This window comes from Triticum aestivum, chromosome 3A (assembly GCF_018294505.1).
Source record: "Triticum aestivum cultivar Chinese Spring chromosome 3A, IWGSC CS RefSeq v2.1, whole genome shotgun sequence".
NCBI classification, from domain to species: Eukaryota; Viridiplantae; Streptophyta; class Magnoliopsida; order Poales; family Poaceae; genus Triticum; species Triticum aestivum.
The window spans coordinates 9941885-9962508 of NC_057800.1; the positions used below are offsets into that span (position 1 = coordinate 9941885).

General features: G+C 40.7%; 1 long non-coding RNA gene and 1 pseudogene across 3 annotated transcripts; one reads left to right on the forward strand and one right to left on the reverse strand.

The window, feature by feature from the left end:
• Nucleotides 1-1719: 1719 nt before the first annotated feature.
• Nucleotides 1720-5097, reverse strand: LOC123057500 (uncharacterized). Of its 3 annotated transcripts, XR_006426875.1 has the most exons (4): nt 4815-5097; nt 4504-4731; nt 2945-3693; nt 1720-2250 (listed from the first exon to the last, which is right to left on the reverse strand). It is a non-coding gene; the product is annotated as an uncharacterized lncRNA (long non-coding RNA). The 3 variants fall into 3 exon arrangements; XR_006426876.1 differs by having other exon boundaries at nt 1720-3347; XR_006426874.1 differs by having other exon boundaries at nt 1720-3693.
• A 1941-nt stretch (nt 5098-7038) lies between these two features.
• LOC123057501 (probable fatty acyl-CoA reductase 5) lies at nt 7039-9682 on the forward strand (annotated as a pseudogene).
• Nucleotides 9683-20624: the final 10942 nt, after the last annotated feature.

The window sequence follows — 20624 nt, forward strand, 5'->3', positions numbered from 1 at the left end:
GGTTGGGGATCAAGTTGCACTTGAGCACTTCCTACCACCCTCAGACTGATGGGCAGACAGAGAGAGTTAATCAGTGCCTGGAAAACTAGCTGAGATGCATGGTTTTCAATCAGCCCAAGAAGTGGTGCTACTGGATTTCCCTGGCTGAATGGTGGTACAACACTTCTTTCCACACAGCTCTGCAAATGACCCCCTTTCAAGCAGTGTATGGCAGGAAACCAACAATGATTGCTGAATCTGCTTTATACCCTGCTATTCTTCCTGAAGATACTCAATTCTCCCTGTCACCGGAAGATACTGCTGCTATCATCAAAGAAAACTTACTGAAAGCCCAAGAAAGGATGAAATTCTTTGCTGATAGGAAACGATCAGAGAGAACCTTTGAAGTTGGTGATATGGTTTACCTTAAGATCCAACCATATAGACATACTTCTTTGAGTATCCACAGGAACTTAAAACTTCATTCCAAATACTATGGCCCTTTCAGAGTAATGGCCAAAGTGGGAAGTGCTGCTTATAAAGTGCTATTACCTGATGACTGCAAGTTACATGACACCTTTCATGTTAGTCAATTGAAGAAGCACTTGGGGCCTAATGCTGTTCCGAACCCTCAACTCCCACTACTTAATCCAGATGGGACAGTTCTGCTGGAACCAGAGACATTGTTGGACAGAAAGCTCGTTCCCCGCAAGCAAGGTGATATCTCTATCCCCGTTGTCCGCTGGCTCATCAAATGGAGGAATTTACCAGAAGAACAAGCTACCTGGGAGGACTCGGGTTTCATCCAAAAGGTGTTTCCAGCTTTCCATCCTTGAGGGCAAGTCTGGTCTCACTCCGGGGGACAGTTAACTCTGCGTAAAGCTTCGTGAGGATGATTCAAACTGGACCAACCGATCGCCATCCAGTGCACCCCAACCCTCGTACCGCTTCGTGCACTGGCGGGATGATCTGGAGCGTGGATTGTTGATCGGACGGTGGCCGCTACTTCAGCTGTCACTGTTACCTTTCCGGCAACTCCACTTACTCTGTTATTTCCTCTATTTACTTTTACTCATGTAATGGCTATAAAGCCAGGATCGAGAGGCTGGGAGAGGCATCGAGTAATTGTATTAGGGTTTCCCCCTAGCCGCCGTGTTCCGGCTGGCAAATCTGTTCCTCTTGCTGTAAGAAACCCTAAGTTAATTCCACCCAATTTCATCCCCCTGTTCTTGATGTTCTCTGAAATTGCGAGTAGCTAGAGCCCCCCCATAGCTCGGGTCTTACACTCACCTGCGTGGAATAACCCAATGGGCAAGCATACCAAAATTTATCTCAAAATTGATTTTCTAATCAACGCACACCATGCTCCCGATGGGTAATGTAGTTCTGATAATATATTAGTCCACACCAGGTATAAAATACATGCACCAGCTTGGATGCATTGTGATAATATTCAGGAATTCAGAATACACTCCCAGATCTTTGGGAAAATTCAGACTTTGATGGCTGTGCTGTAGAAAAATCCAGAGTGCACGCAATGTTCTACAATAATTCAGAAACCAAGACACGTTTCACAGTCATCAAATTTCCATAATGCATCATCACGTTGGAACAAAATTCAGAAATATAGACACCACCATAGTGCTCACAAATTCAGAATGCATCACCATGGTGTACAACAGTTCACAAAATTGAGACATTCATTATGCGAACCCTCATACATCGAGTTTCAGACCACATCAACCATACATTATTTTCAGACAATACATAATTTGGTTTTGCCATGCATAACATCAGCTGACTACACTCAGGAAATCATGACAGTAGAGAAGTTCTACTGACGGAACTACGGACGCACCCTCATACGCACAGTTTCAGACCAGTTCAAGCATACATCATCTTCAGATTATACATAGTTGGTTTTGCTATGCATAACAGCAGCTGAATACACCCAGCAAGCATGAAAATAGAGAAGTTCTACTAATCAAACTACCAACGCACACATGAAGTTTTACAGATTTATAGTCTAAACAAACAGATTTTTGCAACTGCTCACAGTCCAATCATCCGCAGATCACCCACTTTGTGGCAGTTGTTTCGCCTGTGTCTTTCGATTCCACAATGTTTGCACCTCGCTGGTTTGCGAACAGTCTTCGGGGCATCACCCGGTCCAGGCACGTAGTCCTCTTGTGCCCCTGCTGCCGACATATGCTCCAGAACCTTGTCCGTTTGTTGAGTCCCTCGTACGTTCCATTCTTAGAGCTGGTGGTTCTGTCAAAAATATGTACACCAGTCTATAGGCATGTTGATTATGTCAAAAATTCAGAATTCACTACCATACAGCCGGAAAATTCAGACTGGACGTGCGTACTGTCGAAAAATTCAGAATGCATGACCATATTGTCAAAAACTTCAGAAAACAAGACACCATTCCGCGGGCAGACATACATAATGCATACTAACTTGAAATCAGTTCAAATATGCATGCAGAGGGGTTTCTTTTTTATTTTGAAACAAGCCATATTGCTATCGCCACACCTAACATCATGCCAGTACATTCAAGTATGCATGAAACAAGAAAAGTTCTACCAACTGAATATGCTCATTTTTATGTGGGATATCAGAATAGTGTGAACAATTAGAGATTTAGTTGGACACTGAAAGTGTTCGGGGACACATAAAGTGTTGGTTCAGTAATTTACAGTTTTGGTAGGCGCTGGTAAACATTGGGTGCCGAAGAAAATGAGCTCTTTACTAACGAATGTGACAGCTAAGAGTTGTTCGTCAGAGTGAAGAAGCAATGCATTTTTTTATAAGAGTGCTGCAGGCTTGTGTTCTTTTATATGTGGATTAGAGTTGAAAATTTCTGCGGGAATTGTAGGCAGTACTGAACTTACAAAGTCATCAAACACATGACTACAATGGATAAAATTAAGTAGGCAGTCATTGGATGAAGGGGGAAAACCTATATTTTGTTTGTGGATAAATTGTCACTATACCGACATCCACGTGTGCACGCTGACTTCAGAGTTAGAATCGGTGCTGCCGACCAGGGAGAACACCATGGGATAAGACAAGAGTCTGCACACAAAATGATGAAACATTATCAGGAGGCTCTTGTGTATGGAATGGCAGTAGCAGTTTAAGCATCATGCAAGATATTCCTCATCGAAATTTAGGTTTAATTCGGTGCCTCCATGTGAGATAGGGCGATTCCTGGTTTGATTGGTTCCATGTCAAGCTGTGAGTAGTGGCACGAGATTTGTGACATCAATTCATGATCCATAAGCATGTTCCCGGCAAGCTGTTCCTTCAAAGCAACACCTCTGATCCTTATGAATCTAGGCATTTCGTGAACAAGGAAATTCCTATAAAGCATATGGATGAGTATGAGCAACACATGTGTGCTAGAGAGAAGATGGAATTAGATACATGTGTACAAATGCCTACTACACAACCGCAAACAATTTCCTGCTTATTTTGTCCTCTCCACATTCAGCCTACTCTTCCAGTATCTTATTCCAAATCCCTTCTCCCACAAGTAGAGATTGTAAAAATCATAGGCCTCCCCCGAGGGTACCGAAGCTTGTACCCAGTGCAGGCACGACTACAATGTCGCCCGGTTTGTCAGCAAACCCCCGTATTGCTTTCTCTAGGGCGCTGTGTCGCCCAGGGCAAGGCGCCCTTCCTGGAGCAGCTGTTCCAATTCTAACCCTGTGATATGATAAATTAATCTGTCACAGCATGTTTTTCTACTTAACAAACTGGATGAAACATTCAGAGGGTTCGCCATTTTGAATGTCACCTACTTCCATTTTTTTATAACAGTTATGAACCTAATGATTCTGTTCATCTTAAGCTTGGATTTTCAAACCTTTCCAACTGAATTCTGATATTTATTCGCTCATATCAGAATTAAGTATCCACAAAACTAACCAACAAAGTTATGCTCTTTTTTTTATTCATCTGGTGACTACCAGCAGCTCTAGCACTTGTTATCCACATAATATATGTATACAACAATTTTAATTTCTCTAGGACTATCCTTTCTCCAAAATCTGTAAACGAAATCTCTTTGCAGAACTGATCACCCTATTTGAAACTCAGTTTTTACAATTGTAGTTTCACCCAGAAACATTGTACACTCAAAAAACAGACTAACACTGCGATGCCTTTTTGTTTTAGGATTCAGGTATGGAAATAAAAGTTTTCTGCTGAATTTTGCTATACATTCCCTCATACCAGAATCCAGTGTCCATAAATCATACTAACACTGCTATGCTTTTTTATTAATCATGAGCGGGTGATAGTATCTTAAGAGTTGCCTAGGAGTAAAGCCATACGGCTTTCAGAAAATTCTGTATCTATTCTAATTTCTCCAGGATCTACCTATTCCTAATTTTGTAACTAAAACATCTCGCAAAATTGGCCAGTCCGTCTGCAAGTCAGTTCATGTGCGACTCCAAGGACGCCTAAAATCAGATAAAAAGGCGTCAATCCAAAGACCATTAGCCAATAGATTACCTGCGAGTCCATCCTGTAGTTTTTGGATCAATCTAGCCAATCAATTGCTCAGATGCTTGGGGTTCAGCATCCCCCTCGGTTCTGAGTCCCCCCTCCGCCGCACACACCTGCCCGTCGACGCTGGCTGTTGCCATGGGGGTGTAGCTCTGCACTTCCTATCGCCACCGCGGGGTAGTGCAGCGGCTCCATTGGAAGCTCGTTGTCTTGACCTCTTACATCACGGCAGCTCTGCATCGGCCAAATCTAGGATCAGGACACAAGCAGAAAATACACGGTAAGAATCCGGGGGAAGGGGGCGGGTGGGATTGTACCTCCTACTGCGTTGCATCAGGAACTACATACGGACAAGCGCCGCCGTGTATTCCTCCAACCGCCGAACTCCGGTGCTCGGGGTCCCGCAGGCGTCAACGGAGATCCAAAACAAGCGTGGCGAGAGGTGGGAGACAGCTCCTCCTTGGTCTCACTCGTCATTTACTACAGCCTGCCGGAAATCCAACTTGTTGAGCTACGGATCAGGAGAAGAACACGGTCCCGAGCCACGGCTCTGCTAATCTCCCATCACGGCGGCATCTGCGCGCTCCGTCACCGGCCCGGCGTAGGCCATAGCACTCTACCGTATTTCCTGTTCCCCCGATTTAAAAACAACCGACTAGCTGCGTCAAAAATTCGACGCTACACATCGCGATGACATGTCCTGCGGGCCAGATACCGTGCGCACCTGTGCTCGCGAGCAGAACAACCACGTCCATATAAGTGTTGCTTGTTCGCTTGCGTGCAGTTATGGATGAAACTGACGATAAAAATGGTAAGTTGCAGACATCCGTCATAACCGTGCTTGGATACATGCATATACACTCATCTCTATAAACGCACGTATGTACAGCCTCACATATGCTTCATAATTGACTGGAACGTCTCCTTTCACTGAATAAATATTGAGAAAAAGTCTGAAATAAAGCGAGAGAAAAAGGCGAACACTGCTGCCGAGTCTAGGACTTGGACATGGAACCTAACTATATGAGAACTATACGCTTAGTTCGTGCTATGTAGGGATTTGACATGATTAGATGATACTTTCTCTGTAAAAAAATATAAGAGCGTCTCGATCACTACTTTTATATTTCGTTATGGAGGGAGTACTCCATTTTTGTAGACGGGCTACTCCTCTATCGCTATTCTTTTTCCTCCAACTATTTTACGTGACGTTCATTATAGATAGCTGACGGTGGATTGTTGTGCATTCCCTTAAGCGGGATGCATGAGACAAGACAAGCCGTGTGAAGGTCATACATATGGGTGGATGTCTTGTTACTTTTGTGCTAGAACTAAACAGTGTGCTCAACTTCTCATGCATGCATGATGGTTCTCCAGATTTGTCTATCATATAGTCCTCTTGCATGATAACTACTAGAAATTTAAAAAATGGAATTGCCAAGTATTTAGTCAGCAAGAAATTGGCATTTCATTTTGGTGGCACTTTCTCGGGTACTCGGTCTTGAACTCAGGAATGAAAATCTTAGGTCCGAGCTTAATTTGTTGTGCCTCATAATGGTAATTTTGTACTGCTATTTGTTGAAAGCCAAGCCATACCATAAGCATGTGCACATGCACAACCCCCCAAATCAGTGGGAACCCAAATTTATTTAGTTTTTGCTAAGCAGTGGTACGGCTAATTGGGAGTTTATGTGTGCATCCTCATGTATTACTAGTACTAACCGGAATACTAGCATAGTGGGAAGACATGGGAAAAACACGTCACACATCCGTCTGCAGTCTCCAAGACTACAACGAACATTTCATTGCCAGTTTTAAATTAATAAATTATGAATAAAATGAATCAACGGAGGAGGAACCCCGTGAAATTTGATTAAGGTAAAAATGGACATGAGATACGGCAAAGGCATACCACCACCTTACTACTAGGCTACAACCCAGTACACCCAAATGGTTCTAGCTAGCCAAGAGCATGCAGGGCGATCCAGACATGGAGCCACTGAGACAACCAGCAAAAACTAGACTCTCTGCCAAAGCTAGGGCCTAGGGGAAGCCAGGTTAGGTTCAGTCACGATTTTTGAGTCGATGAGTCATTCTGACGTAGACTCATGACAAGTCGAGCCTGGCCAATTGACTAGCCGCGACTAGTCTCGACTAGTCGAGGGGTTTCAGTCAACCCTGGCAGTATGAACTGTTCAGTAACACTTGAGATATGAAAAAGTTTGAGAACATTTTAGATATGTGATATGTCATCCAATGTAATTTACCGAAAGGATACTTAGCCCTCTTGCATGATAACGACTAGAAATAAAATAAATATAATGGCCCATGTCTTCATTATATATCTTTAGAAGAAAATCGTGGTGTAGTTCGTTAGCAAGCAGTTGGCGCTGAGATTCCCATCAACACATGACCCACGTTGCTGCTTTGTTCCAATTGTCTTCTGAAACCAATCCTCCTCCCCTCCGTATAAATATAAACCCATTGTGATTCTTTTGACAACACCCAACATTCTCTCGAGACAAGCAAAAGTCCACGGCAATGATTGGTGAAATGGATGTGGATAGCGTTGTAGAATACTTCAGGGGCAAGAGCATCCTCATCACTGGATCAACGGGGTTCCTAGGAAAAGGTATATGTGTTCATTAATCATGTGTGTTGAACTGCTGATCATATCTGAGAGTCTTGTATATTATTCTTTCTTGCATGATTTGTGGATAGTGCTTGTTGAGAAGATATTGAGGGTTCAGCCTGATGTCAAGAAGCTGCTCCTCTTGATTCAGGCCTCCGATGTTGAATCCGCAAAGCTTCGGATTCAAAATGAGGTGAATTATTTGTTTCAAGCTGTCATTTCTGCTAACAGTACACTTTCTTGACATTGATGTCAGTATGTTCTTGACAATCTGTTTTCAAGTGAATACTGACCTTCTCCCACCAAGAAATATAGAGGGAGCAGGTGTAAGTGCATTGCGGAATACAGATATATATTTTGCAATCTATCCATCTTTGTGTGATCCGAAGGAACCTCTTGACAAACATATTTGTGTGTGTGTGTGTGTTGGGGGGGGGGGGGGTATAGATCACTACCTTAGTGATGTAAAAGATCTTATATTAGTTTACAGAGTGAGTAGTTAATAGTATACAGACGATATCCTGGAATATTCAGGTCATAGGGAGGGAGATCTTTCAAGTGCTCAAAGAAGAACATGGTGTGGGGTTCCATAATTTCGTCGAAGAAAAGATCTGCCCTTTGATGGGAGACATCATGCATGAGGACTTTGGACTAGACACTACCAAGCTGAGAGAAGTGTCGAAGGACATAGACATTATTGTCAACGTAGCTGCCACTACGAAATTCTCTGAAAGGTTTGAAGTGTTTCCTGGTCGCGTATTGCTGGCATAATGTTACAACAATTACATACATACCATATAATTGCTCAAAATGTGATGTTATTTTTTCAGATATGATGTGGCTTTCGATGTGAACGTCTTGGGAGTGAAGCATGTTTGCGCATTTGCAAAGAAGTGTATTAAGCTCAAGGTGTTGCTTCATGTTTCAACGGGTGTGAATCAAAACCAATAGAACTGTATATAATCTATAGATTTTTGGTTTGTGTATCATGCAGTTATGAATTGAAACTCATTAAGTGATATCTATATGACTTGAACAGCCTATGTAGTTGGTGAACAAGAAGGCCTAATAGCAGAGAAGCCATTCTTCATGGGTGAGACACTAAGGGTGGGCACACATTTGGATATCGAATCCGAGCTAAATCTGATCAAAGAGACCAGGATGCCTGTTCCACGGAGAAAGACGAGAGGAAAGTCATGAAGAAACTTGGCCTCAAGAGGTCAGACATAGAAAACTTTACAGAAAGGAAAACAACAACATACTTAAGCATTCATACTCTTTTCTGACGTTGATGCATTTGTCTCATGCTTATGCACCAATGAATGAAGGGCGCGAAACTTTGGGTGGCCAAACACCTATGTCTTCACTAAGGGAATGGGGGAGATGATGATGGGGCTCTTGCGAGGGGACTTTCCGGTGGTCATCATCCGCCCAGCATCATAACCAGTACACTCAAGGAGCCATTGCCCGGATGGATGGAAGGAATTAGGTGTTGAAACTCAAAATCGAATTCTTGATCCTTCACAAGGACAGTGAATGATTACTGAGCATTTGTATATTTTGCAGGACCGTCGACGCAGTGATCATGGGTTATGCCAAGAAGACCTTACCATTCTTTCTAGGCAACCTTGATTTAATACTCGACATGGTGAGTTTGTTCACAAATCATAAACCAAAGTTTGGAAGGAAACATATGCCCAAGGAACCATTTGACGAGCTATATGTGATGTGTTGTTGGTATTGGTGGGTGGTTTGGACAGATTCCGGTGGACATGGTGGTGAATGCTATGATGGTTGCCATGGCAGCACACTCAGATGATCAAAAAGGTCAGATCATCTACATTGTAACTTCGTCACTAAGCAACCCAGCACCCTCAGCCCTAGTCATAGATGCAATGCACCGTTACTTCTTTGAGAACCCGCCATGCAAGGGGAACGGTGAGCGTGTTCAACTGAAGAAGATGCGATTCTTTAGCACTCTCACGTAGTTGAGATTGTACATGGCCATCAAGTACAAGCTTCCCCTCAAGGTCAGTTCACCATCTCAACGTGCAAGAGTTGTTTGCATATGCCACATGAATGTAATTAATGTTATGTGCCTTTCATACGATTGGCCTGATAGATGCTTCGCCTAGTGAGCATCGCACTCTGCGGCATTTTCTCAGAATGCTACAACGAGCTCAACAGAAAATATAGTTTCATAATGCAGATGATCGAGCTCTACGCACCATACACCTTGTTCAAAGGGTGGTAAGCAACTTCAAAATGTGTCAAAATGTTATTTTGGTTTACTTTGGCAATTACACAGTACATCAGTGTGTCCAGTTACATATCAAGATGCACATCAACATTAAAATCCTGTTATTTGACTTGATTTTATCAATCCTGTGAAGCTTTGAAGACACGAACTTGGTGAAGCTAAGGACAGCAATGAATAAGGATGATCAAATTAACAATGGAGCATATTACTTTGACTTTGATCCCAAGTCCATAAACTGGGTTGATTATTTATATGGTGTACACATCCCTGGTGTGCTTAAATATTGTATTTAACTAACCAAATTTCCAGCAAGTTAAACCTCTTGTAGGGGCTATCATATCAAGTATCATGCATGCCAACTACTAGACAACTTGGCTGACATGCCATACAATTAAATAAAGAAAGAGAGATTTCGGTATCATACCATGATGTACTACTATGTGTCAACCAGAACAAAATTTGTCATCTAAAATACTAACTTGTGATACTATACACTATGGAGGTATTATCATACACTAGTAGCATATACTAGTATATGATACTTCCCACTACGAGCAGCCTTAATTACGCCGGAAATACAACAATTGTACTAGGCTTGCCATGCAACTCTTATGAACATGTATTGTACTCCCTTTGTTATGCAACTATCCAGAGTATGTTCGCAAATGTACTGCACGGAAATGAGGGTAGTATTTTCTGAAAAGGAGCATATTAAGTCATCATATATTATATATATGGCCACCTTTTTTTTGGCATAACATGCCAACCTAGGTGAAGTTTTTCAGCGTTTGTCGCAAGGCACGCAAAAGAGAAGCAGTGATGTCCAAAATCTGCCTAGAGGAAACTATGAAAGCCACAAACGTGCAAGTTCGGTCTAATTAATGGAGCTCGGTGCTAATCAAGTGGACTTGTCGTGCCATCTATATGAAAAAATGATTCTTATATTATCTTGTGAAGTTCTCTAACTGTTTTGCGAAATTTGCATACTACATAGTTATTCAAAATTTTGACATGGTCTTCCTTGTGCATCTTAGAACATCATTTCTATATTCATATGCTTTTATGGAATTATAGCTGATAGTATTATGGGGAAAAGCCATGTTGAGTTATATGATGCACAAATTTACCTTTTATATTAGTAACTAATGTTAGAAAATTTTCCGTCAAAAGATTGGCTAGATGTAGCAAGGTGATTGTCGTAAGTAATATTCAAAAATCAGCCAAATTTGGATTAGTTAAGCCTTATGGTTCCTCTTCATGATACTGACATTAATCCGACAGAACACTACAAACTAATACCAATAGCGGGAGAATTTGCCAAGGAGTTGCGCACTGGAGGGTCACTTGGCTTCAAAAAATCGTTTGCATATGTACTGAGAAACAACATGAGGTTTGCCTATTACACAAGAGTAGAAGAATGATCGAAAAGAACATCTCATATATGGTATTCACATGAATGTATTTATGGAACAATGCCAGTTGCATCCACTACGCATGGTACCTTGTACAACTAAAGTTCCAGTTATGAAGGAACTACCATGCGGGACACTTAGGGACCTCCAGGTAGATCCAAGTGTTAGGACAAAAGGAGAATTCAATTTACTGTCATGGAAATCAAAGATTCCTCCCTACATTTGATTTTTTTTCACTTTATTGTTCTGCATATGTCGAAAGGTACTCACTTGTCGGAAGAAGTGGCGTGGCATGTCTCTTCTAGAAGTTCTAGTGGAGCTCAGGCTCCATGGTCCCTTTAATATAGCCACCCATTTTCCCCATCGTGATCCGTGCATGAACTTTTGTCTTTTTTTGTTTATCCCAAATAAAACAACATATGAACTTAAAACTTTGCAGGACAACAAAACATTCCAACTATAATGTGGGAACAAACTATTGGATTTTTTCGTGGATCATGAATACTTCGAATAACTTTTTTACTCAAAAAATATCTCATTTCATATATTTTTGTCGGCCCAAAAAATCCGAAAGTTTTTTCACATTGAAGTTCTAATGTTCATTTGACCCGCAAAGTTTAAAGTCCATATGTTGTTTCATTTGGGAGAAACAAAAAAGAGAAACTTTCATGTAGTAAGTTAGTTGACTAGCATGGATCTCAAAGCTATGTTGAAGGATAAGGATAAGACATGGCATGGAGCCCGAGCTCCAACAAACCACTATCCACTGTCTCTTTTGTCTTATAACATGGCTTCTGTGTAACTGTAGCCGTTCTTTTATTCTTCCATGACATTTCCAGTTTCGTCACCTTGTATGTATATAGTTTTTGTCTCGATCTCTGTATCTGTTATTTCCATTCCTACGTATTCAACCTGCCCAAAGTAAGCATATTTTACCCAGTTTCTTCCCCAGGACCCAGTTTTCTCTCCCGTGAGCCACAAATAGGGCGGAGAACAGCTTCCCAACCTCAATCGCCGCCGACGAACCCGTGGGATCGCCCTCCTCCTGTCTGCTGCGCTGGCGGCAGAGAGGTGTGGAGATCCCTGGTGCTTCAGCGTTGGTTGTAGATAGGTTAGGAATAGTTTTCGTGGTGGCGCGGCTTCGATTGCGGCGGTAGCGTTGCTCCGTCGAATAAATTTTCCTCGACTTCCCCCATCTCGGTGCTCCTCTCCTAGGCGGCGCCGACAGGTCCATGGCTCGTGTCCCTCGCTGGTCAGTCAGATCGGCGAGGCTAGTTTTTCCATGTATGGGTCGATAGTTTTTTTTTTTGAGAATCTATAAAAAAATGAGAATCGTATGGGTTGATAGTTGTTGTTCCAATCAGGGGCAATGGCGAACTAAGCAAGAGGATGGGTTGTGCCGGTGCTCGGTTGGCGGACGGTGGCAGGTAGCCTTGATGCTCTTCTTCGACTTCATATCGGATGAAGACAACGGCGCTGAAATCCGGAGGGTAGCACGGGAGTGTCTCCTAGCCGACATGCCACATTGGAAATTGTTCTGCCATTCGCTGTGGATGCGTTCTTCGGCTCAGAAAGAGACTCTGGTCGCAATGGTGCTCCTTCGGCTTTGGGTGTATTGGATCTTCATCTCCTTCCCCTCTGGCGTTATTTCGTGGATGGTGGGTGACGGTGGTGGATTGTTGCTTTTCTATGTGGAGGGACCTTCAAGGACTTGTTTGCACTATATTTTTGTTTTGGAGTCCTTTCTTCAATTGTACCTAGACAAATGTTCTCCTTGCTTGGGTGTACGTGTGGTGTTGTAACCGTATTTTCTTATGAACACGTAGCAACCTTTTCTCAAACAATAAATTCTTTTCATCCGACTGTTAATGAGATAGATAAAGAGCTCTACTTTGGTACTGTTACAATGGCAACAATGCAAAAGAACTACTGTCAGGACCTTGAGAAAATATCCTATCGGAGGCTCGATGTTTATAGCTGTCATGATGTTCTTGGACATGGTCGGCTGGGAGAAGGACCTAGGATCCATGTATATACTGAGAACCAAAATGAGGTTATGGAATGACACATGGACATAAGGAAACATCAAGTCGGAAGGTGTACAAGAAACTGGTGCAAGGACAAGGACTGTACAAATCTGTGTGCTTTAGAAACTGGTGCTCATAGAAATTGATACGTTTCAGAGACTGCTGCATGCCCATAGAAAGATATTCAGATTTCACAACAGTTTGCACTCTAATAACATTATTCGGAAGGTTTACAAGAAGTTGCTGGCTTACATGTACATGTACTCATGTACTACTGCCGCTCCTGTGACTCTTCAGTAGCCTGTTCTTGGACACCTCACTGAGGAGTGCATTGGTATCGATGCGGCAGTGGTGGCGGAGGACACCGAACGAGCTACTAGAGACGGCAAAGGTAGCAGTAGCGGCTGTGTAGCAGCAAACATGCAGGTAGGGAAGTGTAGCAGCATGCTATTAGCGCAAGCATAGCATGTTTTACAACAGCAGTTTGTGCACGCCAATATTGAAGGCGAAGCACAAGCCCTGGTGCACCAGATAATTTTCTCCCTATGTGCCCAACTAATTTACTGTATTAAATAGCCAAAGGTTGAGAATAAGTTATAAATTATAACTTTATTCAGTATTTAACCTAGTAATATTTGTTTTAAATAGATAATTTATATTGCCTATAGACTACAATGCAAATCAAAAGACAAGATCTATCTCTGTGACAAATGATTTTAGTGGCTCCGTGATCACGTCAGTTTTAGGTATATCAAAACCAATAGTGATAAGGAAAAGAAATACTAACATGGAACCGAATACCAGTCAATTTTTTGTGTTCACATGATTGTGATTCCTTTGTCTGAAACACAAGATAAGCTTGCTCTTTAAAAGATACAAGAACATATATAGCTACTCCATGAAACGGGCATAGAGGGCACATCATGGTAGTTGGCATGTCCTTCTCATGCATTATCGTCAAACACTCCTCAAAAAACTACAGTCAAACACTAGAAGCATTGAACGTTCAAGCATATTGGAGCTATCCTTGAATTCATAGAATTGATTGACTTCTCATCTTACACTTGGCGTTGGCCAATTTGTCATTCTAATTAAATTAATCTCTTGTCCTTTCAGCTCACCACTAATATATCATGAGAGATCAGCTTCCCTCTCAAATTCCATCACAAACCTCATATACTTCGTCCATCATAAATCTCCTACAACACTGCGGTGAACTTGACATGGATGTCGCCATATCTGCAGTTGCAAGCGAATTTGTTAGCCGCTTCATCTCCTTCCTGGTAAACAAGTACTCTTACTCAAGCCATGTCCGATTGGAGGAGAAGGTGGAGAGGTTGAAGAATCTCCTAATGAGAGTACACATGGTCGTTGAAGAGGCAGATGGGAGATACATCATGAACTCCAGGATGATGATGCAGCTCCAGTTACTTTCAGAGGCCATGTACCAAGGCTACCATGTTGTTGACACCTTCAGCTACCAAAGTCTTCAGGACAAAGGCATCAGCGAGGTTTGCAACTCATCTGTTCTGCCTTCCGCCATTCCTCTTAAGCGTACTCGCACAATTGCATGTACAAGAAAGGACAAAGTAGCGAACCTTGAGTTAGATGGTGCCTTGGAAAGCATGCAAAGTGTTGTGGATAACATGATGGAGTTTGTTGTGCTTTTGGGTGGATGTGACCGCATGGTGCGTAGACCTTATGATTCATATCTTTACTATGAAAACATCATGTTTGGACGCCATGTCGAAAGGCAAACGCTGTTGAACTTCTTGTTGCAACAGAACCAACCTGGTGATGAACCAGCTGTTCTTCCGATCATAGGTGGTCGCACAGTAGGCAAGAAAACATTGGTTGCTCACGTGTGTAGAGATGAGAGGGTGCGATCGCGCTTCTCTTCGGTTTTGCACTTGAGTGGAGAAAACCTTTTGAAGATTCTTGAGCATGAAAGTACCATCTTAGGGGAAATGTTGGTAGTTGTTGAGTTTGCTACCAATGTAGATGACAATGACTGGAGAACATTTCACTCATTTGTCAAAAGGTTGGCTACTGGTAGTAAGGTGATCATCATAAGTAAACTTCAAAGATCAGCCAGATTTGGATCAGTGAAGCCAATTTTTCTCAATAATCTGTCTTACGAGGAATTCTCTTACCTCTTCAAGACACTGGCATTCGGAAGTGCAAACCCAAAAGAACATCCACTTCTAGTACCAATAGCACAAGAATATGCCAAGGTGTTGCACATGGAAGAGTCACTTCTCATCGTAAATACATTTGCAAATGTATTGAGGAACAACCTGAATGTCCGCTTTTGGCTTTGCCTATTTAACAAGAGCAGAAGAATGATTGAAAGGAACCTCTCCATATATGGTGTGGACCTGAAAATACATATGGAACAAGGTTATCCGCTTCACTTAACAGATTATGCTTCGAATCCACTGCGCGCGATACCTTATTCAACAACAGTTCCAAGGAAGAAGGAACTACCAAAGGTCACACTCGGGGAGCTCCTGCAAGATCCTAGTGTTAGGCCAAAAGGGGAGTTCAATTTAGTGACCTGGGAATCAATGATTCCTCCTTATAATTCATCCTCTTACTTTGTTCCGGACTGGGTTCAGGATACGCCTGAAGGTACCCCCGTGTCAGGGAGGAAGCGACGAGGACTCCATGTATAATCTTATAGCATGGCTTCTATAATCAAGTGTAATATAGTAGTAGCTCTTCAATTTTTCATGGAAATTTCAGTGTTTTTACAAAGACCGGCATGCTTTGGCCCCGCTATATCTGTAATTTTGTATGTATATGGTTCTTTTTCCCCTTATTGTCTTTCTATTTTTACTTCATTCCTAAATTTATTTTTTTCATGAATGTTAATGATATATTTGAAGAAGTCTTAAAATGGACAATATTGCACCACAACAACATTGTCAGGACTTGGACACAATATCCTACATGAGTTAAATGTTTATAGCTTTGGCACAATATCCTATCTGTATAGAGACCAAAATGGGGTTATAAAAGGACTCGCAAGGTGAGAAAGAAATGGCGAAAAATCTGGGCATTTCAGCAGAACCAAAAACTAATTCCCATCCATGGCAAAATGAACATGTTACCTAGAAGTTTGCCAAGTCAAGTAATGAATCCTACACCATGTGGTGTTTCATCTTTGTACGCAACAAACCTGGAGAAAAAGTAAATCCCAAAAGGATATTAATTACCATGATTTGAAATTGTTTGAGACTTGGCATGCTACGGTATAGTAAACTAATAATGTCTGCTGTTATGAAATTTGACTTTCAACAAAGTTAGCAGTCTGACGATGACCTGACCTGTCTGGCAGCAGACATCGCGTGATATTTTTCAATGTAGTAATAATTGGTATAAGATGAAGTCACTCATCCTTAGTTTGAACCGCAAAAAATGGTTCGTTTAGAAATTGCTACCTGCCCATAGAAAGGTCAGCCATGCCTGCCTAGCGCGTGTGGAAGCTTGGTTGGATTATCTTAGGTTCTGCGATGATGTCACGCTACTGATTAGCAGGGTATCTCGTATGCATATCAGCATATGACATTAGATATTTAGATTTCAAAACAGCTTATGGTTTACTAGGCAGAAGGTGTGCAAGAAATCGCTGCTTACCATGTACGTACATAGTATTGCCGCTTGTGCCGATTAGCTGATTAAGTCCTCGGATCTGTTCTTCCACCACTCGCTGACGAGTGCGTTCGATTAGTATCGATGCGGCAGCTGCGGCGGAGGAGGATGTTGAAGGCGGCAGCGGCTGCATAATGTGCAGCTAGGGAAGAGTGCCGCCGTAACATCGGAATGACCGAAGGTATTGGGGATCGGGAGACTGCAGATCATCGGCGCCTCCGCCGGAGCTTCATAGATCTGTAAAACTAGAAAAATATAGGGATGAAACGAGAGCTTCAGGGAATCAATCTCGATAGCAACTAATCGAGGAGCGCTCCGTCGGGAGCCTCTCCAAAGGTCACTTGGGGTGGGCTGAGAGCATGCCACTTGCCGCGCTCTCAGCCGCCGCCACGTGTCGCGCTCTGGGTATTTCTTTCGGATATTATTTTCTTTATTTTTCTACATGTGTTTTCCGGTTTTTAGATGTTTTTTCCAGCTTTTCGGTTTTCCACCGGGTTTTCTTAGCTTTTCGACAAAACACATTAAAAAAATTTAAAACATTGCGCCAAAAAACGTGCATTTTTCTTTGCTTTCGCGAGAGGCACGGCCATGCCTCATGGAGACGGGAAAACAACGAGCTTTTTTTCTTTCCGTGAGAGGTACGGCCGTGCCTCTCGGAAACGAAAAAAAATGTGTTTTCTTTTTTTTTTTCCTTCCGTCAGAGGCATGATTTTGCTTCAGCAAGAGGCACGGTTTTGCTTCCCCATGGGACATGGTTGTGCCTTTCAGAAACGAAAAAAATGTTTTTTCGTCCGTAAGAGGTACGGTTTTGCTTCCATGAGAGGCATGGAATTGTTTCCGGGAGAAGCAAGGTCGTGCCTCTTGAAAACAGGAAAAAACTCACTTGTTTTCCTTCAACGCATTTTTTTCCTTCTGCGAGAGGCATGGGTTTGCTTTCATGACAGGCATGGCCGCGCCTCTTGGAAACAGATTTCTCAAAAGGAAAAATGTGCTTCCGGTGTGGTTTTCTTGTCCTTATTTGGATAAAAATTTCGTCAAAACCTATCGACATATGATTTAATTTTGAAGATCTCGACGTGAGGAACCCAACAGTGAAAATGGTTGGAGATTTGAACACACGGTTTAAGAGATAAAATGTTTTGAAAAAACAAATCTACATAGAAAAGGAAACTGTCAATTTGCGACAAGTGGCTCGCATGCAGTGCGTCACTTGTCGCAACCTGGAAAGTTGGGATTGACCTTTGAAAAAAGTACTCGTTCATTAGTGATTTTGATCAATCCCTAGAGGCTTCGATGGACATCACGCCAAGGGCAAGCTAGTGTTAATACACGAGGCGTGACCAACTTGAAGGGAAATAACCCGTGTTTTTATTGTTCTCTCCTTTTTCTTCCTTTTTCCTTTTCTGTTCAGTGTTTTTATCCAATTTTCTTATTTATTCTCTGAGTTTCATATTTTCATCATTATACATCGGTTTCCTTATTTTCTGTTTTGGTTTTCTTTTGGTTTCTCCTTGTTTCTTTCATTTTTTTATCCATTTTTGTTTTCTCTCATTTTCTGCTTTTTCTTCATTCTTTTGTTTTCTTTCTTGGTTTTCAATATTTTTTGTTTATCTTTTGCTTCTTAATTGATTTTCATAGTTTTGCTTCTTTTTTGCATTGTTTCTTCGGTTCCATTTTTCGTATTCTTTGTCTTTAATTCTTTTCAAATTTTCATTGTTTCTTCATTTTTTTCTCTCTTTTGGTTTCCATTCTACATTTTTTGTATAAGTCAAGAATATCTTTCAATTACACGTTTTACATTTTTGAAATACAAGTTTCACATTTTTTAATGCATGGTCAACATTTATTTAGACAAATTTTTCACATGCTTGAATAACAATTATGAACTACAATACCAGATTTTAGAATAATTGTCAACATTTTGTGTATACATTTTTGTAATTCTTAATTTATAGTTTTCAAATAAAAAGATTAAGGTTTTCGGAATAGATAGTCAACATTTTTTATACACACATTTGACATTTTTTAAATGCTTGATTAACATTTTTCAAACACCAGTTCAATATTTTGTTAAATGATTGATTAGCATTTCTGAACGCATGACCAAACTTTTTGTAATTTTTTAATACATAGTCAATTTTTTTATATACACATTTAACATTTTCCAGATGGATTAACATTTTTCAAACACTTGTTCACATGTTTTCAAATGCTTGCTTAACATTTTTTATATACATGATCAATTTTTTTCATCAATTTTTAGTACATGGTCAGCATTTTTTCCTATATACATTCAAAATTGCCCAAATGTTTGATTAGCATTTTTCAAATACTTGTTCAACATTTTTTTAAAATTCTTGATTATTTTTTTATATACATGATAAAAAAATAACATCATTTCTATAAACACATTCAACATTTTTCCGAATGCTTGATTAACATATGTCAAATACTTGTTCTACTTTTTTCAAATTCTTGTTGAACAATCTTTAGATGTTATTTGTGGACTTTTTTGTAATATGTACATTTAGAATTTTTCAAAGTATAAAAATGTACAAAATAAAGAAAAAAGAAAAACATAAAATGGAAAATGGAAAAAAAATAAAAAGAAAGAGGTTGTGGCCCGCCGCGCACATGGGCCGGCCATCTTGCTCGCCACTTCTGCGAGTCGACAGCTGGACTCACTGGGAACTCCTATTCGCCGCGTTCTGCGGCAAATTGCGGTCGCTTCGCACAGGGTGCGCCTGAACTGGACCGGCCCATTGCGGCTGAACTGAAGCGAGCGTTCGGGCAGAAAAATGCGCATAAAAACTAAGCAGATGAGAGAACTGGGAGTCGATCCGCTGATCTCCTGCTATGCAGGCAACAAGTTTTGCCAGTGCGAGCAAAGATAGTTGTTGACAAACTTGTAGTGCCGGTTTTAAAGAACTAAAAGGAGTGGCGAAAACTGAACTAAGAAATTACGAACAGAATTCCTTTCGAACACTTTTTTCAATTACGGACCAAATTAAGAAATTACGAACAAAAACGACCAATTTTTGAAAATTTACTGAATATTTCTAAATTTTGAACAAACATTTAAAATCCCGAACATTTTTTGAATTTAGAGAACAAAATTTTGAAATTGAGAAGAAAATTTGAACATAAACATTTTTTAAAAGTACGAACATTTTGTTAGAGAACAATTTTTTTATACAGTGGCTATGGACGCGCTTTCAAAAATGTTGCTTTGAATTTGTGAACAACATTTGGAACATTTTTTTGAAATTCCCATACATTTTTGCATTTGCAAAAACAAAATTTAAACATGTGAACAGTTTTTGTATTTGTGAACAAATTTTGGAAATGGGAACTTTGTTTCAAACAAAATGTTTTTGGTTTTGTGAATAAAACATTAAAAGGTGAACAGTTTCTGAAACGATGCGGACAATTTTTGAAAGCACGAACAATTTTTGAATGTTGAGAACAAATTTTGAAATGGAGAACAAATTTGGAAGCTCGAACAATTTTTGAAAGCACGAACAATTTTTGAATGTTGAGAACAAATTTTAAAATGGAGAACAAATTTGGAAGCTCGAACAATTTTTGAAAGCACGAACAATTTTTGAATGTTGAGAACAAATTTTGAAATGGAGAACAAATTTGGAAGCGCGAACAATTTTTGAAAGCACGAAGAATTTTTGAATGTTGAGAACAAATTTTGAAATGGAGAACAAATTTAGAAGCACGGACAATTTTTTTAAAGCACGAACAATTTTTGAATGTTGAGAACAAATTTTGAAATGGAGAACAAATTTGAAAGCACGAACAATTTTTGAAAGCACGAAGAATTTTTGAATGTTGAGAACAAATTTAAAATGGGAAGATTTGTTGAAACTCCCAAACATAATTTGAAATGTGAACAAAAAGAAAACAAAAAGAGAAGAAAAAGGAATTGAAAGATGAAATAAAGAAACAGAAAAACGAAGAAAGAAAAGAAAAAAACAGGAAAAACAACAAAGAAAAAGCAAACAAAAATACAGTGAAAACCCGGTTCAAGAACCTTCTAGAAGGTTCCCAAAACCGTTCAGGAATCTTCTAGAAGGTTCCAAAAACCGGAAGCTGCAGCGCCAGCGCTATCTCCTAACTGGGCCGGCCCATCT